The sequence below is a fragment of the Eucalyptus grandis genome, chromosome 8 (genome assembly GCF_016545825.1).
Source record: "Eucalyptus grandis isolate ANBG69807.140 chromosome 8, ASM1654582v1, whole genome shotgun sequence".
Lineage (NCBI taxonomy): Eukaryota > Viridiplantae > Streptophyta > Magnoliopsida > Myrtales > Myrtaceae > Eucalyptus > Eucalyptus grandis.
Genome location: NC_052619.1, coordinates 46,341,671 through 46,366,877, shown reverse-complemented (window position 1 = coordinate 46,366,877; position 25,207 = coordinate 46,341,671). Strand labels below are relative to the sequence as shown.

General features: G+C 40.2%; 1 long non-coding RNA gene and 1 pseudogene across 1 annotated transcript; one reads left to right on the top strand and one right to left on the bottom strand.

The window, feature by feature from the left end:
• The first annotated feature begins 13,931 nt into the window (after positions 1-13,931).
• On the top strand, positions 13,932-17,994 carry LOC120287282 (annotated as a pseudogene).
• A 4,577-nt stretch (positions 17,995-22,571) lies between these two features.
• LOC104457310 lies at positions 22,572-24,295 on the bottom strand. The gene is made up of 2 exons (XR_727496.3): positions 22,827-24,295; positions 22,572-22,740 (listed from the first exon to the last, which is right to left on the bottom strand). It is a non-coding gene; the product is annotated as an uncharacterized LOC104457310 (long non-coding RNA).
• Positions 24,296-25,207: the final 912 nt, after the last annotated feature.

Below are 25,207 nucleotides of genomic sequence, written 5' to 3'. Positions count from 1 at the left end.
CGTGCAAACCCCTAACTTTACAGGGACAGCTGGAGAGTCGCCATTGTCAGTGATTGCTCGACGCTCTCCTCTTTTAAAGCCAGACTCTTCGTTACCTCCATTAATGCCTTCCACCAAACAATTCAAGGCGTAATCCTATTTGATCAAATTGAAGGTCCAACATCTGCTTGACCCACAAAATTCAATAACCGTCACACTCCAAAAACACTTACAAAGGGGAGCAGGTTTCATATCTTTTAAGACTCAAAGTCAAGTCCCATTGCAATTTCCTAATTTAGGGTGCACAAGCCGTGAACTTTGATAGGCAAGAAGGTATCTTATTTGGAAAATTCCTACCAATAAACATCTGAAATTGGGGATTCTAACCATCATTCATGTGCGGCCTTAAATAAGCAAAAGGGATTGTGAGCGACAGTACTCATCCACTAGAAGGTCAAAATATTGCTGCTATCTAGAGTCCAAGGAACCAAAATCAAGAGTCAAAATCATGACATGAGGATTGATGCTTCTTTGCCCGAAACATACGGATACTTTGCTTGCTTGATATATGTCATAAAGTTTTAGGGTTTGACAGATCAATAGAGGAGACTTCGATAAAAGACAAGACAATTGGAGCGAACAAATCACGGCCCTGCTCTGCCGCATCACAAGCAGAGCAAATCATCACCAAGGATCTAAAATTATCATCTCAAAATAGCTCCAAAATCCAATCTTGAATTTTTTTTAAAAAAAATACGAGTCTGCAATCATCACCATGTATGCATCGAAACGAGACACTCAATTCTACAAGTGGGCACCATAGCGCCAAAGCTTCAGCGACTCACTAACTATTTAGTATAGAAATAACCAGAAACAACGAAAAATAGTGCACAAATCTCCACTCCATAACAGCAAAAACCTCAAAAAGCACCCCATAAGCATCACCCATTGCGTACGTGGATCAACTAACATGTAATCTCAGTCCACCGAGTAAAACGGCAAAGTGGCAATCAAGTAAAAAGAAAGAGGCACAAGAACCTAATGCGAACGCATAGAAACCCGTATGCACAATCGCACCGAAGCACGAGGCGAGAGGAAGAGAAGGCATAAACCCTACCCGCTCGTCCAAAGGGGAACAAACAATGTAATAGCAATAGCACGAGCAAATAACACGAAAAATCGCTTGATAATTTCAAGCCAAAAAGTTTGTGAAACAGATACTTGCATATGACATCAATATAATTGACTAGAATGAATTAAACAAAGAAAAACCAAGTAAATCTACCACATACAAACTTCAAAGTTTCGGATTTAAACCTCCCATGGCTGAATTTCGAATTTCTTAAATTGAAGCCCTAAAAACTTACTTTAATACAACAAAAAGATGCTAATATATATAACGATTTGCAACGAACATCAATCAATTGTAAGTAATTTGAAAATTCTTAGAACTTTTTCAAGCATAAACCCTAAAATTTCAAATATAATATTCTCTCTCAATTCTCAACAAAATTATCAAATTATATATGGTTGAAAAAATCTCGACATGTAGAACAAAAGCCTTATGGTTTCGGGATCAATCAAGCAAAAAATCCATACGAAAAAATAATATGCCCATATCTAGCTCAAAGAGGAAAATTTCGAATTTTTTCCACAAAAATAAATTGGGTTTTACAATCATATATGATTAGCTTTGATATCACATGTATGAAAGTTATTCCCATAAACAACTAATCAATCAAGAAGAAACAGATCTATATATGATTGTAAAACACCGATATCAATAAACATAGCGAAATTAAAGCGTACATGTTTGAGCAATTACTTCACTTGAAGAAAAATAGATCAATATGATAATCAGTGATCTAACGGAATGCCAGATCTTCCTTTCTATGACCTATATTGATATAGCAACTTTCAATGGGATTAAAATGGGATTAAAATAACTGATATGTATAACCTATCATTTTATAGGCTAGAGAGGGGACCTAGCAAACCCTAATCAACAGCGTGTTAACTGAGTCATTCCCATCAGGCTTCAGTTAAACACAATTGCCTACACTTTGTTGCTTAACTAAGCCCGTTATTAATAGATGCCAATACCCAATTCAATCATATCACCGTAGGGTTTAACAAATATTGAAATATCCATTAACTCGATTATTTAAAATAAAAAATTAATTAATTAATGTAAGCCAATATTATAGGAAATTTCCAACAATTCAAACAGCAGAGGTTCAGCAGTAAAAGCAACTCCTAGTCCTAGCAACATGGGCAAATCTGAGCACCGGAGGACCGACCCTTCCATCGCTATTTTTCCATTAATTTTATCTTCTTCTATTTTCTAGGCTCCTACTAACCTGACCCAACCAGGGCTTTCCGGGACTGGTTAATGCGTGCCCGGCTCAAGCTAACTCATTGATGCCCCTTTATGCAATATCGATATCTTGTGTCAATATCCAAAAATAAAATAAAACACGCAAGAAATTTCGAACTAAAGAAGAGAAGGCACGAATGGACCGGGTGTGTCTCGATCTGTCTATCATTTTTCATAGGTGATTATATATTAGAATTACCTGTTGTCGTGATGCCACCCCGACAAATTAGAAGCTTCAACGAGAGCTTCCTTCCATTTCTTGACTTGACTCCATGCTTTGCTGCCCATGATTTCCTGTGCCTTCCTCTTATTTTCCTTGATTCCACTTTGTAAAATACAGGCATCACATCCTATTCATTCATCTTCTCGCACTCCAATATCTTGACCAGCTCTTCCAAACACCACGACGACGAAGCGTAGCTCTCCGAGAAGATGATGATTGCAATGAGCAATTCTTTGATCGCCCTCATGATCGAGGGCAATACTGCCTCTCGCTTCCTTAGTTCCTTGCTATCCCACAAACGTCCTTAAGCCGGCGGGATACAAGGCCTTGCATAGATGACCCATGAAGTTGTTGCCAATGGGTCCGTTTGGGAACCACTTCCCAAAGCCCTTTGGAGGCCTAAAGATACTTGGGCAAATGCCAGCCCGTTTGGCAAAAAATTTTGAACCCTCATTCTCCAAATGCCAGCCTTGTGAAGGCTGAAAGCCCAAGGCAGGTGGAGACTTGCCTTGGGCTTTCGGCGTTTTCGACATGCCCACACCCCACATTGTTCACATTTTCTTTTTCAAAATTATCCTCACGAATTTTTTGATTTTCCGGTGCGTGCCCTTGTTGAGCACTATTCATCTTCTCCGGGTGTAGAGGGATGCCGCGACCTAGGCGATCTTCGTCGAGATTCGGGCAACCTCCGCAAGTCGCAGATCTGGTGGCCAAACGCACGCGGTCGCCGGCGACCGTCGCCTGCCACACCGCGACTTCCGCACGGAGCTCACCGGGGTCGAGCGACCCATCTAGTCGCAAGTCTAGTCGCGATTAGATATGGTGCCGGAGGCTCAAGTGACGACCAGATCTAGGTCGCACGACCTCGCCGCCCCGGATGGGTCGCGGCGGCGCCGCGACCTCCGCGACCTCGCCGCCCCGGATCCGGGGCGGCGCGTGCGCGACCCGCCGTGACCCGGATCCGGGGGGCGAGGTCCTCCCGCGACCTCTACGCCCCGAATCGAAGTCACCGGAGGTCGAGGCGACGTTGCGTGACCTCACCGCCCAGTTCGGGGGTCGCTTGAGGTCGAGGCGGCGTCACGCAACCTCGGCGCCCTAGATCTGAGGTCGCTGGAGGTCGCGACAGCGTCGCGCAACCTCACCACCCCAGATCCGAGGTCACCAGAGGTCGCTGGAGGTCGTCGGCGGTCGCTACCCTTGCCGGTCAATTTTTAAAAATTTTTCTTTTGCTAATTTTTTTATTACAAAGATCCTTCGTAAATGTAATTCCCCAAACACTATTTTGTTCAAAGTACTTCACAAATGAGCTTTCAAAGTCTTTGCATTTTCCCAAAAACTTTCCCCAAAAATGATTCCCAAATGCACCCTCTGAAATTAAGGAAGACATCGTAATTTCGTCTGGGCTGTGAAGAAGAAGCCATTAGAGTTGAGAATCTTGAGACCTGGAAATTTACTTTGTCTCAGCCATGAAGTCTAAATGCCACAACTAAATGGAAATTCATACCTAGACTATTACAACACCAACACCACAGGTTCTGATCATCCGTAGAACTTCAATCGCAGTTGAATCTGTCACAAACAGAAGCTAGGATTTTCGGCCTCTGTTTTTGCTCACAAAAGAACCGAAACAGAGCATGTATTCTTACCTTGGCAAGATCGGAACTCTAGCCTCGGTGAATGGGCAAATCAGAAACTGGACGTCCCAGACACGCTGGAGATGAATATCGGCGTTGGAGGAGGAGTCTCAAGCAATAACTGAACACTTCGGACTCCTTCGTTGAGAGACGGGCAAAGAGAGCTGGTTCGACTTCGGCTAGGCAATGTCGAACGGCGATGGCGATGATGGTTAGTGAACTGAGAACGTCGGAGAAGGTGAATTAGGCTAAGAAAACGCTTAGAGAGAGAGAGAGAGAGAAATCTCACTGAACTTCGTCTGTCAAAAATCCAGCTTTGTTTCGGTTTTTTTCTGATCAATGGTGGCCAGCACCTGGAAAACATGGAAGTCTGCAGCGATTGGAGGTGGTGAGCGGTGAATGCAAGCAACGATTCGTGGTCCAGAAGCTAAGGAATCCTCTTGATCAGAGATAATGAAATTTTTCGTGTCCTCCTCTTTGCTCCGGTATTCTCGATTCTCCGTCGGCCAGTGACCGGAGGGATCGCGGTGGGAGATGGGGAACGGCGGATGTTGGCGTCGATTGGTGGCCGGCGAAGGGGAGGGTAACGGATAGAGGATTCCACCTTTCCAAGTGTCATGGGCATTTTTATGGGCTCCTGTGGGCTTTTAAATGATCATGTGGGCTTATGCTGGTGGTGATTGGATTGAATTTCTGAGCCCCGCAAATTGATTGGCCGGGCTTGGGTAACTTGGATCAGGGCTTTTCCATTTTTACCAAATTGGAGCCCCTTCTTTTTTGTTCTTTTCTTTCTTCTTTTTATTTTTTATTTTTTTTTCTTTACTAAAATTTATGCTTGATGGGTCGACAAAACTTCAGATGTTGACATGCTGCAATAACATAAATACATTATCTCCAAAGAGACCAGATTTTCTATGGATGCAAGAAAAATTCCTCAGTTGAAGTCCCCATTAAATAAAGTCTTCACAAGCCTTTTGTTTTATACGGAATATTAGGAATCTTTACAATTTTGAGCCATCACTAAGATAGAGATGTTGAAGATTCTTGGAATGGAGAGTGATTTCATGGTGTACCAATAATAATTCTGATATGCCACACGGCTTTCTTAAAATAAGAAAACAGAAGTTATACTCGTAGATAGTTAATAAAAAAAATATGGAATTTGGTGAACAATAAGAAATACACTCATAATACACTCATAAAGTAAACATAGTAGATAATATAGATAAAGTACAAAATAAAATAAAATAAAAAACTTTGGTTAGTACTTGCATGATACAAATGAAAGATCTTACTTCACTGATGAATTTAGAATTTTGCGTTTGTTTTTTGATATTCCGTAATATGAATTGACCAAAAGAAAAAACCAATTAGAATCTCCAACCTCTTGCACTTCAAATGGTATAGAACCAAGGGTAGAAATTAAGTTTGACAATTGAAAGAGAAGCTAATATAAGCATTAGATAGCTATAAAATAAGAAAAAAATTGTAATAGCATGATTGGGTTGACAAACCGGGCATTATTATACTCAATACATTGATAAACAAATTTTGCACTCTATGTGTATGCCATAAATATGTTCATCTACTTAAAACATAAACTATTGAATTGTTTGGGTCAGGCCTCCGTTAATCATCCTTTTGTGGGGGTGTCCAAACCTCTGTACAAGTTGCACACTTGAAAAGTGAAAATCCCAAGAGAAAATATTCATCATTAATGAGTCTCTTCAAAGACATTAAATGGGGGCTGAAGAAAAGCCTCGCCGTCCCTACTTATAAAATGAATAAACGCACTTAATTAGAAAATAATATGATTTGTTTTGATTCTAATTATCTAAATACGGATGAATTGATTCTATGAATCTGTGAGATTAGATATTAAGACAGTAGTATAGGAAACAACATATTTTGTATATTTTTTCCTATCGTACTCTTTTCTTTTCTTGTATTATTAATTGGCGTATAATACATGTCCAAACACAGAAATACATTCTACGAAAATTCCTCCAATTCCTTCTCATTTTCTATCATATTGCAATCAAATACATTCAATTCTTTCAAAGAGGCAACTTCTCCTATGGATGCAGGAAGTTCCATAATGGATTTGATATAAAGTTCCCTTGAGATTTGCAGTCTTATCGAGGATTGGCATATAAACCAGCGATGGGCATTCACTGAAGTTATTGGACACCAATTTTTTAAGGTCCTGCGAGAACAATAAAACAATAAGGGTAGACATTTTGGACAAAAAGAAAAATCGAGACAAGTATCCAATTCAAAATTGCCTCTAGTTTATAACAAAAGATAGGGGAAAATTACCAAAAAGTCATAAACTTATTGTAATTGTGTCAATTCAAATTTCTAAACTTATTTTTGATCAATCGAATCCTAAACCTTTTGCAATTATTCTCGATCAATCCATCTGCCCAAAATTGGCTAGCTAGCACTCACATGGCAACCGAAGACCTTTTTTTCTCAATAATGTTTTATTTTTGAATTATTTTATTAATTTTTATCCTTTTTTCTCTTTTTTTTTTTTTTTTTTCCCCCTCTCCCTCCTTTCTCCTCCTCTCCTTCTCCTTCCTTTGGCTTCAGCGACCAACCAAAGGGGAGGGCTAGCCCGACAACCAACTAGAGGGAGGATTGGTCGATCACCAAACTAAGGTAGTCGAGCAAGCCCTTACCAAATTCGATGAGGAGGGCCTCATGCTAGGTTTGGCAAGGGCTCACCTCACTAGTCGGTGAGCTCGCGCCCGGCCCAATGACGATGGGGCGAGCCCTCGCTAGATTCGGTGAGAGGGGCTCACCGTTGCGTCTAGCATGGACCTCGCCAGGTTCGGTGAGGGCTCACCCCTCCGTCGCAAGGCGTTGGCTAGTCACTAAGGCTAAAGGAGGGAGGAAGAGGGAAGAGGGAAGAGGAAAAAAAAATTTTTTTAAAAAATTATTAAAAAAAAGGTCGTTGGCGTCAACTGGCCAATTTTGGCCGGATAGACGATTGAGAATAATTGTAAAAGGTTTAGGACTTAATCAATAAAAAAAAAGTTTATGAATAAATTGCACAATTGCAATAGGTTTAGGATTTTTTAGGTAATTTTTCCAAAAAATAATTGCCCGTATGATTACGGGAACCTACATACAAAAATTTTCACGCGTCATAACTCAAAAGCATTTTCAGAAAACTTGATGAACAAGGATCAACTTCTATTTGTCCACAACCAAACAGATTGTCCTTATAGTTTTTCTAAACAAATTACTGAAGGACGACTCTGCTATTCCGTAGAGTAAAGATTGGATCACTGTTACATGCTGGCAAAGGGTGAAAGACGTTTCTAACTATCAAATTTTGTTGCTAACAAAACTTTTACCGGAAGTAATGCATTGGTAAATTAACTACAACATTTGAGAAAGTATCTACGGTTACTAGATAGTCTTAAATTACCAACTAATTTAATAATTTACCAAAATTTTTAAGTAACTTGCCTATAAGTTAAACTTACATATGTTTTAAAGAAAACTAGTAAGGGTGCGTTTGTTTGTGCTTACGTTTAAAAATTGTTTCGAACGAAATAAAAAAAAAGTGTTTCGACCACCGCCGCGGTGGCGCGCTGATTAAGGCTTGGTACCCTCCACGCCAAGGGGAAGAGTTCGAGACTTCATAGACGCAGTCTTCAATGCTCAACGCGCGACTTACCTGCGTACGGGGCCGGCGGTGGGGCCCCCGAGCTCCAAGGTTTACTCTCCTTGCCGCGAAGCGCGAGCGGAGGTTCCCAGGTCACCAAAAAAAAAAAAAAATGTTTACATTCGGGAACAATTTCGAACAAAAAAACGCATTTGGTAAACTTGTTCCGGGAACAAAAAATAAATAGAAACACGTTTGGTAAATTTGTATAATTTTTATTTCTTTTATTTTTCTATTTTTTCTTTTTCCTTTTTTTCTTTTTTTCTTTTTTTCTTTTTTCTTTTTTTCTTTTGGCCGGTCGCCGACCTCGGCCATGGCCGGCGACCGGCCGACGAGGGGCCGGCGGCCTCGCCCGGGCACGGCGAGCCGAGCCTCGCCGTAGCTAGGTGAGGGTCGGCCTCGCCGTAGCTAGGCGGGTCGGCCTCGCCTTGGCTAGGCGAGCTCGGCCTCGCCGGATCTGGGCGAGATCGAGCCTCGCCGGCAGCTGGCGAGCTCGGCCTCGCCGGGGCCGGCGAGCCTCGCCGTGCCCCGGCCCTCGTCGGCCGGTCGCCGGCCATGGCGAGGCCGGCGGCCGCGAAAGAAAAAAAGAAAGAAAATAAGAAGAAAAATAAAAAGTGTTTCTAAGTTTTGTTTCTTTTCTTTTTGTTCCTTGGAACAAAAGAACAAAAAGGAACAAACGCAAACGCGTTTCTGTTCCTTTTTTGTTCCCGGAACAAAAAACATAAATTTATGTTCCTGGGAACAAGAAATAGGATGCAGTAAACGCACCCTAAGATGCCTGTGCATTTGTATTGTTTTAAATGTTGATACCAAAGTGAATTTTCACAAGAGAAATGTGATATATGAAGAAAACAATAACAAAATAAATATCCACATAAATCAAATTCTGCACTGGAGATTATGTGAAACTTTATATAGTTAATCCAAACCTCATAATGTAGATTTATCTTCTAATTATAGGTAATTAAGACATAATATTGCAATATTTATTTAATAATAATATACATATATGCAACATTTCGAGCATGTGAAACAATACGAATTGAAAAAAAAAAAAATGAAAGCATCAGGTAATGATGTAAACGCCTCTCTCTTAATAACTTTCCTTGATTTTGTTGAATTCTTTACCCTGTGCCATCGATTGCTGTGGAAAAGTCGAGCAAGCTTTTGCGTGGAATTTTCATGAGAAGAAGGCTCAAGAGCTAGACCTAGCGGCCCTAGCATATCTATAGAGTAAAGGCTCTTCAATGGAATCGCACTCCACAAGCCTTGTTTTCAAAAGCGAGAGATATAATAGGATGATCAATCTATTTCCCTAGCTGTTCTATTGCTAGGCGAGAGGATGCCCCAACAAGGGGATGAGAAGAGTCGCTTTCTGTCCCGTGATTTCTTACTTCATGATGAAATAGACTGAAGGCATTGACCGATGTCTCAATTGAAAGGAAATGAGGGGAACGAGTTACATATTGGGAATTAAAAGGAGAGATTCCTTGGATGAAAAGTCCCAACTATATTTGAAATTGAACTTGTCATCCATTAAAATTCTCGCAGTTTTGCTTCTTTTTTCCCTCTAGATATAAAGAAATACTTGCTGGAAATCGTCGATTAGATTAGCCTGACCGAAAGAGACATGGGACCTTTTTGTCATTGTTTGAGAGTTGTCAAGCCTGGACCAATTTCAGACAGACTCGCTTCCTACAGCAATTCTTCACTATACACTTTCTACATGTCATTCATTCTCGGCCACATTCTATTGGAGAGAACAATGGGAGGTTCAATCAAAAGCATTTAATGCAAACTCACTTCAATGATTAGGCAAATAAGCAAGACGAATCTTTTCCTCTTTCCACACACTTATGAAAAGAATCTACTCAGCCCATCTTTACTATATACAATATAGAATCTTGAATAACATTTTCAGAGTCTATGATTTCAAAAAATAAAATTAAATTAAATCGCCATTTATGTTTATTAAAAATGTAAGCACATTCATCATTCAATAGCCAAATTATATCACCTGCAAATTTATCTTCCAAATTTCGGTACTCAAGAGTTACCGATTCTTTTAGTTCATTGTTCTTTCAAGTTTCAGCACTTGTAATATGTTGAAAACGAGATTGGACTTTTTTCTTGAATAAATTTTGTTCAAATCAACATCAAGATTCTCATGGGAAAGTGCTTAATAGTCCCCTAAAACGGGAGGATCTAACTTATGTTGGTTCATGTAGTAGATCGACATCCTGTAATTAATGCTTTAATCAAATATAAACAATTAAATAGATGCGGATGTTTCTTAAGCACATTAACGAGCATCATCAGAGTTAGTAATTCTTGCATTCAAAGTTCTTAGTAATACACATGCATATTCATATTCATATGCAAATGGATATGGATATGTAGAAGATAAGGAAATAAAGAACATTCATTTAAATGCGCATCTCAAATTGCTTACTGAGTGCTTGGATGTTGCTTTCGTGCAAATCAAGTTAAGCCGACTCCGCAGGACCAGAGGAAGATTCTAGGATGCAAGGACTACATTCAGGCCATTCAAACCATTTTAGTTCATCAGGAAGATAGATAGGATCTTGGAAAGAGTTATGCACATTCTTCATGATGAGCTTCTTCAACCTTCTCAAATTTGCAAGAGCATTAGGACCTATGTTTATCTTCTCTGGCTCACCTATGGACTGTAATGCATCTGACTGTAATGCATCTGTTACCTGTATTTATAAAATTTGCAGTGCAATTAATATACAAAATTAAATAATGAGAGCAAAATCAATATCAACACCAGCAAATCTTACCAAATGCCTTGACAGAATATTACGAAAACCATCAAAAAGCCATAACCTGCTACGTAAGATCGGCACATACACCAACGATGGGCATTCACTGAAGTTATTGGACTCCGATTTTTTAGGGCCCTGCGAGAACAATGAAACCAATAAGGATAGACATTCTGGACAAAAAGGAAAATCTGAGATAAATATTCAATTCAAAACTGTCTCTAATTTTTAATAAAAAAACTAGTGGTATGTCCGATTACTGGGAACCTATATACAAGAATTGTTACTCATCATAACTCAAAAGTATTATTGGAATACTTTGATGAACAACAAACAACTTCTGTTTGTCCCCGAGCAAATAGATTGTCCTTGTACTTTTTCTAAACAAATTACAGAAGGACGATTCTGCTGTCCCACAGTACAAAAATCGGATCACTGTTACGTGCTGGTAAATGGTGAAAGACGTTTGTAACTATCAAATTCCGTGGCTAACAAAACTTCGACTGGATGTAATGCTTTGGTAAGTTAATGAATAGTTTTAAATTGCCAACTGATATAATAATTTACCCATATGTTTAAGTAACTTACCTATAAGTTAAAGTAACTAATGTTTTATGGAAAACTAGTAAGATGCCTGTGTATTTATGTTGTTTTAAATGTTGATACCAAAGTGAATTTTTCGCAAGAGAAATATGATATATGCAGAAATCAAAAGCAAAATAAATACCCATATTAATCAAATTCTCTATTGGAGATTACGTGAAACTTTATTTATAGTTAATCCAAGCCTCATCATGTACATTTATCTTCTGATTAAAAGTAATCATAAGACATAAAATTGCAATGTTTATTTAATAATAACATAAGTATATGCAATATTTAATAATAAGAACAAAAACAAAAATGAAAGCATCCAGTGATAATGGAAACCCCTTTCTTAATAGCTTTCCTTGATTTTTCAAAGTCTTCACCTTTGTGCCATAGATTTGCAGTGGAAAAGGCGAGCAAGCTATTTGTGCGAAATTTTCGTGAGAAGAAGGGTCAAGTGCTGGACATAGCACCCCAGCGCGTCTGCAGAGTAAGGCTCTTCTAAGAAGTCGCACTCCACAAGCCTTGTTTTCAAAAGCGAGACATAGAATTGGATGATCAATCTATATCCCCAGCTGCTCTACCGCTAGGCAAGACTAAGCCCCAACAAGGGGACGAGAAGAGTCGCTTGCTGTCCGTGATTTCTTACTTCAGGATAAAAGAGATTAAAGGCATTAACCGATGTCTCAGTTGAAAGGAAATGAGGGGAACGAGTTACGAATTGAAAACTAGAAGGAGAGATTCCTGGGATGAAGTGTCCCAACTTTTATTGAAATTGAACTTGTCATCCATTAAAATTCTCGCAGTTTTGCTTCTTTCTTCCCTCTAAATATAAAGAAATAGTTGTCGGAAAACGTCGATTAGGTTAGCCCAACTGAAAGAGACATGGGCCTTTTCGTCATTGTCTGAGAGTAGTCAAGCCTGGACCAATTTAAGACAGACTCGCTTCCTACAGCAATTCTTCACTATACACTTTCTACATGTCATTTCATTCTCGGCCACATACTATTGGAGAGAACAATGGGAGGTTCAATCAAAAGCATTTAATGCAAACTCACTTCAATGATTAGGCAAATAAGCAAGAGAATCCTTTTTCTCTTTCCATACACAATTTTGAAAAGAATCTAGTCAGCCCATCTTTACCATACAATACAGAATCTTGAATAACATTTTCAGAGTCTACCATTTCAAAAAAAATAAAAATAAATTAAATCTCCATTTATGTTTATTAAAAATGTAAGCACATTCATCATTCAATGGTCAAATTATATCACCGATAAGTCTTTCTTCCAAATTTCGGTACACAAGAGTTACCAATGCTTTCAGTTCATTGTTCTTTTAAGTTTCAATACTTGTAATATATTGAAAACAAGATTGTACTTTTTTCTTGAATACATTCTGTTCGAATCAATATCAAGATTCTCATGGGAAAGTGCTTATAACTCCCCTAAAACGGGAGGATTCAACTTATGTTGGTTCTTGTAGTAGATCGACATCCTGTAATTAATGCTTTAATCAAACATAAACAATTACATAGATGCGGATGTTTCTTAAGCACATTAATGAGCATCATCAGCGTTCGTAATTGTTGCATTCAAAGTTCTAAGTAATACGCATGCATATTCATATTCATAAGCAAATAGATATGGATATGTAGAAGACAAGGAAATAAAGACTATCCATTTAAATGCGCACCTCAAATTGCTTATTCAGTGCCTGGATGTTGCTTTCGTGCAAAGCAAGTTGAGCCGACTCCTCAGGACCTGAGGAAGATTCTGTGATGCAAGGATGACATTCAGGCCATTCAAACCATTTTAGCTCATTAGGAAGATAGATAGGATCTTGAAAAGAGTTATGCACATTCTTCATGATGAGCTTCTTCAACATTCTCAAATTTGTGAGAGCATTAGGACCTATGTTTATCTTCTTTGGCTCGGGTAAAATTAAAACTATCGACTGTAATGCATCTGTTTCCTGTATTTATAAAATTTGCAATGCAATTAATATACAGAATTAAACAATGAGAGCAAAATCAATATCAATACTAGCAAATCTTACCAAATGCCTTGACAGAACATTACGAAAATCATCAAAAAGCCATATCCTGCTACGTCTTCCAGGATCATTAGGACATTCTTGTCTAATGATATCCATGGCCATCAATTGAATCAAGTTACACATTCGTAGGATCTCTCTCTCTTCAATTATCAAGGACTTCTCAGCAAGAACTTGCACTACAGTTGTAGGGTCAGAGTTGCAAGAGTCAAGAACTTTCATAATATACTCTTTAGATTGCCCCTCAAAGAAACAAGCAATATCAAGGAAGATTTCCTTTGCATAGTCCTCTAGTCCATCATAACTCCACTTAAGAGCATCATTGATGATTTTGTTAGGAAACTTGGCAAGATTGTGTAATGTACTTTCCCACTCACATTCTCTCCTACAACACAGGGAACAACCCAATACCTCAAGTGCTAAAGGAAGTCCATTAGCATAATGCAAAACCCTATCGACAAGATCCTTCCTTATTATTTTTTTGTTGTTTCTTCGAAAAGCATGTCCATCGAGAAGTTCAAGAGCATCACAGTACTCTAGAGGCTCAACTTCATAGATGTGATCTTCATCTATCCCATGAGAAGTTAGCAAATGCTTATCTCTTGTAGTAATGATGATCCTGCTTCCTTCACCAAACCCCTCCGGCTCTCCAGCTAAAGCATATAACTGTCTTACGTCATTGACATCGTCGAGAACAAGGAGGACTTTCTTGCGGCAAAGTCTATCTCTCATTAAATTAATACCTTCATCAACACTAGATACCACTACTCTTTGTCTCGGTAATATCTTGGACAACAATATTTTCTGCAAATGAACTAAATCCTTCGAATCTTTTGAAGTTTTATGAACATCTGCCAAAAAACATGTACCCTCAAATTGTCTAAATATAGTATTGTAAAGGGCTTTACTTAATGTTGTCTTCCCTATGCCTCCCGGTCCCCATAATCCTATCATGAGAACATCATTATCAGACTCAAGTTTTAACATTGATTCCAGCTCTACCACTCGAGGATGTATCCCAACCGGATGCCTAGCAACATGTAAGGGTCTTCGGTCTAACTGGTTAGAGATCTCCTTCACAATTCTCTCTATAAGCTCTGCTTCAACTCTGGAAAAAAAGAAGAAGGGAAAAGTACTTGACATATTGATTCGACGGTTCAAAGAAATTATTAAATCTCATAAAAATAGAGTGAAGATGTGATTATGCAAATATGAAACAGGGACAAAGTAGTGCATCACATCAATTAACACTTACTCATTATTAAAGTGCCATCCAGACAAGTTACCGGCATCAAAAAGAGCCTTCTTCCATCTATTCACTTTGAGCGAATCCTTCCCAAATTCAGACTCATGTTTAGCCATGGCTCTCCCATAACTCCCTTTCCTCTCTCTCACCTCTCTTGGTTTCACTTTGTAAAACACCGGCAACACAATCAGGTCCTTTTGTGCCTTGCACTTCATGATTTTTGCAACCTCTTCCAAACACCATGATGAGGAAGCGTAGTCCTCAGAGAATACGATGATCGCAACTTGCGCTTCCTCAATTGCCTTCATAAGCGCTGGCCATATTTGCTCTCCTTTCCTCATTTCCTCGTTGTCAATGTAAGTGAATATACCATTCTGGTCTAAAGCTGTATAGAGATGACCAAGAAAGTTCTTACGAACGTCAGTGCCCCGGAAACTTAAAAAGACATCATAACTCCTTTTACGTTTCGAAGAAGAAGAAGAAGCCATTAGAATTTGGTAAAACAAGGCAGGTGCTCGTGAAAATGAAGGTCCGAGATCTTAAAAGGAAAGCTACTACATTGGCTTTCCCAGTAAAATACTCGGCTTTGTCAACTTTTGTCGACAAGTTTCGACACGCGTGTCAGAAAGACAATGGAGGGTGGAGGCGAGAGCGAGGGAGTAGAGATGAGGCCGTGAGCGACGGCGAGCCCGCGATGGCGAGAGACAGCCAGAGAAAGAACAAAGACTAAGGCGAGGGCCGCCACTCTGTGATGCTGCGATGGATCGGCAACGAGGCTGCAGTTGCGAGGGAGGAAGGGCTGGAGGCGAGGCGGTGAACGATTGTGATGAGGACCAAGAGCAAGCAGAGATCGAGAGAAAGAGGAGAGGAAAGGGGTTGTGCGGCGAGGAGGAAGAGAAGGGCGCTGCTAGGGTTTTGAGAAGGAAAATAAAAGAATAAAAAGGGCCTTGGCGACGTTGGCGTGTTGGAGAGGGAGGGGGAAATGTCAGTGTCAGGTGGTGGGGAGGGAAAAAAAGTGAAAAAAATTTGGGCGTGGGAAAAGAGACGAGGGAAAAAAAGGTAGATTTGGGGGTGGGTTGGGGAGGGGGTGGGGAGACCATCCAAGGGGACTTTTTATTTAATCGAAAAATTATTAAGCGAAATTAAAAAGTAATTTAAAAAATTATAAAAATTACATTTATGAAATACATTTTTTATGTGCACATTTTTTCATATTAGCGATTATTTTATTCCTCGCACAATGTCATATATATTAATCATTTTAAATTGTAGGACAGAATTATTACTTGATTTTTTTCCTCATTATTACTGCTATATGAATTCTTTTCAAGAAAGCAAACACCAAATGAACACTTTTGGTATATTTTTAGTAAAAGCAAACCGCATTTTTTAATAACATGTTTAAAAAATTAAGATAGTTGATTTAATTAAAGTCCATGCGCTAGTTGATTTAATTAAAGTCCATGCGCTCATATTGAAAATCAAGTAAACGTACAATCACAAGTAATGTCATTGTATAAAAATGAAAGAATATTAAAAACCCTAAACTAATATAGTTTGCAATAAATTTTCCCTCTATTAATTTTCATTAAAATAGATTAATACTATAAAAATCACAAATTAGTAAACATGTGACAAATGAAAAGTAAAACTCTCAATTAGTACACCTGTCAATTAGTACACCTATCAATTGTCATATGTTATTTAATTAAGTAATTTGACAGTAATATCTAATGGAAATTGACAGGGCTAAATTTGTCCATAAGTCTAATAGTTGGAGATTTTTTTCTCTCGTGGCATTAAAAAGAAATAGTCTCAAAACACTAGCAAAAAAATACTCCATGTTACTGTCTTCCCAGTAGCGACGTTCGAATTCAAAAAAAGTAACTCGCATTTTCCACCATATTCCCCACTTTCACGTGAACTTTTTCTCAGTCCCCCATGACCCCAAACTCCCACTCCACTCCAACCAAGCAATGACGCTCAGCACCGCCGCCCTCTCCCTCCTCCTCCAACTCCTCCTCCTCCTCCCGTCGCCCCCACCCCCACCGCCTCCGCCGCCGCCGCCGACCCGCCCCTCGACTTCCTCCTCCCCTCCGACGCCGTCGCGCTCCTCTCCTTCAAGTCCCGGGCCGACCTCGACAACCGCCTCCTCTTCGCCCTCAACGAGCGCTTCGACTTCTGCCAGTGGCGGGGCGTGAAGTGCGCCCAGGGCCGCGTCGTCCGCCTAGCCCTCCCGTCCTCCAGCCGCCGCGGCTCCCTCGCCCCCGCCACCCACTCCCTCCTCGACCAGCTCCGCGTCCTCTCCCTCCGCAACAACTCCCTGTCCGCCCCCTCCCCAACCTCTCCCCCTCGCCAACCTCCGCTCCCTCTCCCTCGGCCTCAACTCCTTCTCCGGCCCCTTCCCCTCCTCCCTCCTCTCCCTCCGCCGCCTCCGCGTCCTCGACCTCGGCCGCAACTCCTTCGCCGGTCCGATCCCCGCCCAGATCACCGCCCTGGACCGGCTCGACACCCTCCTCCTCGACGGGAACCGGTTCGGCGGGGTGCTGCCGCCCCTCAACCAGACCCTGCTCAAAGCTTTCAACGTCTCCGGGAACAACCTCACCGGCCCGATCCCCGCCACGCCGACCCTGTCCCTGTTCGACCCGTCGGCGTTCGCCGGGAACAGGGGCTCTGCGGCGAGGTGATCAACAAGGCGTGCGCGTCGGGCGCCCCATTCTTCGGGCCCACCTCCTCCGGTGGCAACGGGAGCAGCTCCGTGCCGGCTCCGCTGGCGCAGAGCGCGCAGTCTCAGAACGGCGTCGTTGTGTCGCCCGCGTCTTCATCGCCGAGGAAGCCCAAGAGAACCGGCGTGATCCTGGGTTTCGCGCTCGGGGTCATACTGCTGGTTTCGGCATTACTGATCGTCTTCATCCTGTGCAAGGCCCGAAAACGCCAGACCCACGCGAGACCGAAAGGGCCCGCGGAGCCCAACGAGCCCGTTGTGCAAGCTAGGGCCGTGAATTCTGCGGCTCCGAACTTGATGACGGAACTGCGAGAGAAGTACAACAGCAAGATTCAAGAGGCTTAGCAGAGAGTTCAGAGGAGCGGATGCTTGGTGTTCTGCGCAGGAGAGTCGCAACTGTACACGTTGGAGCAGCTCATGAGAGTGTCCGCCGAGTTGCTCAGCAGAGGCACGATCGGGATGACGTACAAGGCCGTGCTCAACAACCAGCTGATCGTGACCGTGAAGCGGCTCGATGCCAGTAAGACGGCGGGCACGACCGAGGAGGTTTTCGAAGGGCACATGGACTCCGTGGGCTGGTCGAGGCACCCGAATTTGGTGCCCATGAGGGCTTTCTTTCAGGCCAAAGGGGAGAGGCTTGTGGTCTTCGATTATCAACCCAATGGCAGCCTCTATAATCTCATCATGGTATGTACATTTTAACTTATTTTGCGAATACCATTTTTGATCATTGATTCGATTCTTTTAGCATGTACGAGACAGTTTTGTTTTGTTCATTGAGCATCAATAAGTTTGGCTTCGTTTCTTTTGAGGTCTCTCTTTGATGGGTTTGTCGAATGAGAAAATATTTTCTCTTAGGCGTATCTCCTATTCCACGTCATCGGCAAAACACTCAATTAATTGATTGACACGTGGCAGATGGATCCCACTTGTCAATTAGTGCCTCCATTCTCTCTCACTGTTACTCTCCTCTCCTCCGTTGCTGACCCGTGACTTGCTTTCTCTCTTCTTCTCTACTTTTCTTTTCTTTTCTTTCCTCTGTGTTCGCCGTGGCTCGAGTTTCGAGCTCATAGCCGCTTTGGCCATGGAGCTCGACCTTGAACCTAGGGCTTGGGATAGCTTTGGCAGCTTGAGTTTCGAGCTTGGCCTCAAGCTCATAGCAATGGTCACTTGAGCTTCGAGCTCGTGGCCATGGTGGACCAAGCTTTAAACTCCCGTCCATAGCCACTAGATTAGAGAGGGAGGAATGGAGAAACTTCTTGCTAAAGTCTTAGGGCGCACATAATAAAATTTCTACTTGTTTCCATAAGCGGTCGTATACTTGTTGTTCCATAAGCACATTATATGTGCAATAGAAGGAATTTCTTTGCTGTTCCATAAGCACATCATATGTGCAATAGAAGGAATTTCTCAAAGGTACAGTCCGCATGGCAAGTTTAAAATTTGCACTCAACTCATGATTGATGAAATTCAATTCTAGTGATTATCAGCATTTATCAATTCATTGGATGCTCACCTGGCCATAGTAAGCCTTGGTCTCATCAAATCTGGGGTAGGCTGAGCCTTGCCAGTAGCTAGGCAAAGCTCAATCTCATGACTCGGCCTAGCTAGGCTAGGGCAAGGCCAAGTCTTGTCGATGGCCAGGCGAAGTCGAGCATCGCCGGATCGCCTGGCCACCGATGAGGCCAAGGCTCATCGTGGCCAGGTGAGCCTCAATGAGCTTGTCGGAGCTCACTCTAACCTGGCGAGGTCCAGCAATTGCCAGTAACTAGCTGGGACTAGAAGGAAGAAGAAGAATAAGAAGAAGAGGGAAGAAGAAAATAAAGAAAAGAAATAAAAAGTTAGGCTTGATTCTTGAAATTATTCTCAAGAACAATAAGTAACTTTTTTCTACTTTTTGATTCTATTCCAAATCTATTTTCAGGAGCAAAAATTTTATCAAACGATTTTTTATTCTTTTTTTTTTCTATTCTTTTTTGTTACGGGGAACAAAAAAATAAAATCAGTTATTTCAGAAATAATTGCCGAACAAGGCCTCATCTTTTGAGCTTCAAATGAAAAATCTGATCGTGTGATGGATTGGAGCTTCAAATAAAATAAGATTTTATCTCTAAAAATTCTTATCAATAAGGGTGGAGCTACCTCTATAAACAGGGGGCCTGGGGACTTCGTGGGGGGTGGTCGCTTTCTACGGGAGAATTGAGAAAAGAAAAGGAGTTCGGCCGCATTAAAAGAGAGAGAAGAGATAGGAAGGGCGTTCACAGAAAAAGTGAAGAGCTTGGACTCTCTCTCTCCCTCTCTCCCCATGACATATTGATAAAAAAAGTCAAGAGAGGGAACAACATTTTGCACAAAAAGACAAAAAGGGGTCTAAAAGGGGAGCGTTGTGCTACGGTGAGAACGAGAGGGAGAAAACTCTCGTGCACTAGAAGACAAAATGAGGGACTCCCATATTTTATTATTATATTTTTTATTGCGGGGTAAAAGGGTCATTGTGAAAAGGTTTTGTTTCTTCCCCCTCTCTAGCCTATTGTAGCCAGCCGCACGAAGGAGCAACGGAGCAGGAAGTGTGGGTTTTCCATCTCAGCTCTCAGGAATGACCGCCACGGCAAGGCTCGAGTGGTTTTAGCCGCACAGTGACTTCCTAGAGAGCCGCGCCGTGAAGAAAGGAAATCGAGAAGCCGTGCAAAGAGAGCTCCTATTCGTCGGCGGCAGAACAAACAACACTTTACGTCCAATTGAGTAGTTTCATTTATAAACACTTCGTATGAAAATACGTTAGCAATTATAAATTATAATTCTCTTATTATAATGAATTTTTTTTTTTACTCTCCCTAATAAAGGTGCTAATATTTGGATCAAGCTAGGTAAATTTTTTTAGGTCCTTTATTATTCTTTGTCTATTTCTTTCGTGATTTTGTATTAACTTAAATTGCAAAATCCTTATCGGCTTCCATGTCAATATTACAACAACTTTCTTACCCAATTGACCATAGGCTCCTAGTTTCAAGAAAAAAAAAGTACAAATTGTTTTTAATAGATTAGCTATGGTGTTTGTTTTATAGTGTCATTTTCTTAGTTAGAAAAATAACCGGTCATAATCTTTATTGTACCAATATCACTAATTAATTGTCATAATAAAATTTTTGCTTTTTGTTATTTTAGCAAACACAAGAAGAACTCATGTCAACACCATAAGTGTAGAATGGTGTCACGCTATCTGACGATGAAGAATGTCAAAGAGAAGCTGAGCTGCTGTAGATGAGCCAAAAGGAAATCAAATTGACGAAGATATTGTAATAAAACCGAGGCAAGGAATGGTACTCGATTCTGTAGAGGAACTCTTAAGGGTACTGCAAAAGATAGGCTAAACAAGTGGGACTTGGTGTCCCAAGGAGGAGCTCGCAAAATGGAGATGACGGTAAGATCTAATACTTGACTTTTGCTTGTTCTCGTCGTGGAAAGAGTATGTGTAGATTGGCTAATGTTGTTAAGCCAAGGCCTGTGTCAGGAGCAATGTGAAAGCAAAGATTAGTGCTTGTTTTATGTCCAGATGGAAAGTACAGAATGCCATCTTCCCTAATTGACCACAACCGTAACTTGAATCCTGGGAAAGGTCGTGATCAAAATGCTCCAAAGAAGTTACATGCTCATGTGAAAAGAAGGTTTGAATTGAAATGACAGAGCTGCTCGACCGGAATTTCTTTTATCACCTATTGTTGAGGCGGGAGGCTATGCAAATCTTAAATTTGGTGAGAGAGAACGTCAAAATTTCATTGAAAATGCAAGAAACCTCAGACTTGGAACTGGAGATGGCGAAGTCATTCATAACTATTTTGTTGGATGCAAAGTAGAAACGACAGTTTTTTCTAGGGATGGGTTTGGATGACAGTTCCAAGACATTCAGCATCACACGGACTGTCAGCACCAATCCTGCCAAAAATTTATACACGGAATTGTGTAAACATGGAATATCCTTATACATCTACTTGGGCAATATAGAACAAATTCAAGGTCAATCTAGTGTCGAATAAACTACTATATATTAGGGGAAAAAAAAGAAAAATAAATAAAAAATAAATAAAACTAATTTCAAACTCAAGTATGGGACGGGCTCGGAGGGGGTCATTAAATGGAAGGAGCCTCTCTCTGAATCCACCAATGTGATGGGAACGCATTTGTATGATGGTTAATCCCCAATTTCGAACTCATTTATCTTCTACTATCAAAAATAATTTTAACTGCCTGGGAGAGGAAGTGTCGAGACTTAGACTAGCTTAACACCAACACCAATCGACCGAGTCGACCTAACCTATGACATTGATTTCTGCCTTGCTTTTGTCAGGTATAAATAAATGGAAGCTATATTAAAGTATGGAAGTTCTATTCTCATTTCTGACTATGCTTCAAGTGGGAAAGAGAACTTGAAATGAAAAAGCTATGCTCTAAAGTCAAGTCCAATGCAGCCTTTCAGAAATTTTTGCATTCCATCCATAAGATATATCAATCGAATAAAATGATCTGAATTCAACGGCACCAATATGTAAAATTATCCAGCAAATAGTAAAGTTACATGGTAAAGTCTAATATGAATTGAAGAGTAAACATCAAAACTTGGCATTCTTCGCTCTACACAATAAGAGCATATGCTTTGTGCGTGTCCACCATAAATTTCATTGCTACCAAAGCCATTATTGACTAGAAAAGACTAAACTTGATCAGAAATTTTTGGCCCGTTTAAAACTCCTCTTCCTAGATTATGCTGTTCACTTCATGCTAGATAATGGCTATACTCCGTAATTATCCATAACTCTCTGCCTCTTTTGTTTCGATAGGAATGAATATGATTGGATCCATGGCATTGTTGAAGAGAGAAAATTATAGGAGAGATTAGATGTAAACTACAATGAAGATCCTCATAGTTACAGTTAGATAAGACAGAATAGCCATTTCACTAGAGAGATTGGTGTGCGACATTGCTGCTTCAGCTAAAGGGTCAAGAATAGAAGTTTTCAATGTAGAATATTTTAGTTGCTTAAAATTGTTGTTAGAAACTTGAGAATTAGCACAGACAAGGGAGGACACTTCACAGCGAAAACTATATAAAGTAAATTGTTGGTTAAAGAAAGTGACAGTGAATGGAGTTTTGTGATAATGTGACTCAACCATAGAATATCCTCTTACATAGGTATATAGCCATACTCTGTCACAGAAACAGACACGAAGGCAAGAAAATGGCACATAGAAGGGTAATTGCTTGGATGCACAGCGAAATACCATTCTGAAAATAGGAAGGAATTTGAATTTATTTTTGAGCGTATGAAGGTATACACCATGAATTTGCTAAAAACCAGAGAAATTTTAACCAATTGATGCCTGTGGCATAAAACATATGGAGCTGCTTGCTTGCTTGTTCAAACTTCCACAAAGACGTAACGCCCAAAAGCTCTGCAGAAGAGTAAAATTAACACCAGCCAGCTTAATTTGGTTAAAGGCAGAAACAGAGCTACATCTGAGAACTTTGAAAAGCTAACCTTCACATCAAATTGTAGGGCTACTACAATCTTGTGTGATAAGCATTCCAACTAGCATAAAAGGGGGAAACTTAAAGAGATTAATATACACATAAACATGAAAGAGAGAGCAAAGAGCCAGAACTTCAGTCTCTTTGTGTATTGACACTGATACTTCGTATTGTGATGCAATAAGCAATATGAAAAAAAAAAAAAAAAAAAAATAGATCCACAGGAGTGAAGCACAAAAAAGCAATACAAATCTAGCAAATTTTAGAGCACAAGATCATAGTGACTCAAACAATACTTACATTGAGGCCAAAAACAAGATCTACATAACTTCTTTCACTATCCATTTACATTTCAGCATTTGGATAACTCCCAATTGCCTAAAGCTAAATTTGGCCGCAAAATTTTGAATTTGCGGCTTCTAAATAATAGAAATGGCACATGTATAATTTTGGACATTTGCAAATCAGTCCCTTACAGTTCAATTTCAAAATTTAGAATTAGCACTAGCCAAATCAACAAATATCCCATCCATCCATCTTTTGTCACAAACCTAGATGAAGTTGCTTCATGTGACAGCCAATGTAATCATCACATATCCATAGAAACACATTAGAAAATGGACAAGAGGGTCATAATGATCTCACCAGGAAACAGCACAACTACTAAAGTTGCTGAAAGCGAAGTACAAAAAATCATTTACCAAATGCGACAGGTTACATTACACATTATATCAAATATTTCGAATTAAATGCAATCCAGAGGTGGACCTTTCTACCATGGATCAGGAATATCTCCAATAACCGAGATTATCTGTAACAACTTGAGGTGCTTCCCAAGGGCAATTCATGTTGGTATAGAACCCTTACATCATTCTCCGCTTGCATGCATATAAGGCGAGACCTACGCCTTCTTAGTGTTGCTTTTGATACCTTGAATGAAACATCAAAGAGACTCTACTCAATCTCTAGCATCTCATCCAGCTCATCAAATGAACAGCATGTAATATAGTTAAACCATAAGTGATGAAACTATATTGAAGAGAATGTTCTTGTATCATTATTAATATGAACATGATTCACCAATACCTGAACCTCACACGAAATGCTAGCCCCAATTCCTTCCCCCAATCACAAGGCAACACATAAATCTAATCCAAGGATACTCCCATGCAAATCTTGGGATACCAAGAAAGAGACAGAACATTCTTAAGACTTTAGATAAACCAACATGCTATCTCTCTTCCAGGAAGTATAGTATCCATGCAGTGAACCATCTCACGAACATCTTGCTATAGCAAATCTATTAAATCAGAATCCCACCAGCTCATGCATACGTGTAATATTAGCCAGGTTAATGCCTTCGCGAACCAATCCATGACATGAATATAAGTGAACATACACTGACATGGAGTATTGAATGCACTGAATAGGCAACTTTGGAAATCTGGACAGTTCATTGCAGCCATTTGCTTCTAGGCTGCAAATATTTGGTGGGAGCTCTAGGATCTCCTATAGCTGCTTGCAATCATCTAATTTTTTAAGAACCATCAACTCCTCAAACTTGCAAATGCATGCAGGAAGTCTTACAAAGTTATTTCCTAAGAGATGCAAAATATTTACGGAAGAGAAGCAGGTGAGACTCTGAAGGAATTCTGCCTTTGACAGATTGCACCCATAAGGAGACCAGATTTGGAAATCCAAGTCTACCATTAGGGAGATTGGATTTCTCACTGCTCTTTGGAAACAAGCCAAATAATGAACAACCATCAAGAGAAAGGTCCTCTAGACATTGCATCTTGTAAATGTTAATAGGAGGACTGATAAGACTTTTGCATGAAATCAAAAGCAAAAACTTAATAGAGATTAGGTTTTCAATTAATGCAGGAAGTTATTTTATAGAGGTCTGAGATAAATAAAGTTTTGTTAAGCTCTCCATGCCCTTAATATCAGGAAACTCATCAGCTAAGAGCAGCCAATTACATCAACTGTTTATTCAGCTTCAGTTTGCTTGAAAGCTCCTTGAGTTTTAAGCACCTACTTAAGTTCAATGTCTCCAAATTTGGCACCTCTGAGAAGTTTCGAACTTTAATCAACGACTTACAGCAGTTGAAATTCAGGAACTTCAAATTTCTATACAGCAGCAGCAAATTAAAAATAACATGCTTTTATCAAATTAAACAAAGAGAATGCTCATGTCATAATTACTATGAACATGTAGGACATACCTTTAAGTTGTCTCCTAATTATTTAATCCAGCTGTTATGCACATCGAACCAAACAAGTATCTTTGGACCAGAACTAAACTTCAGAGTTGATAAAGGATATTCCATTCAAGCCACCTTAAGTCGTTGGGAAGACATATGGGACCTCCACTGACCTGTGCATTCAGAA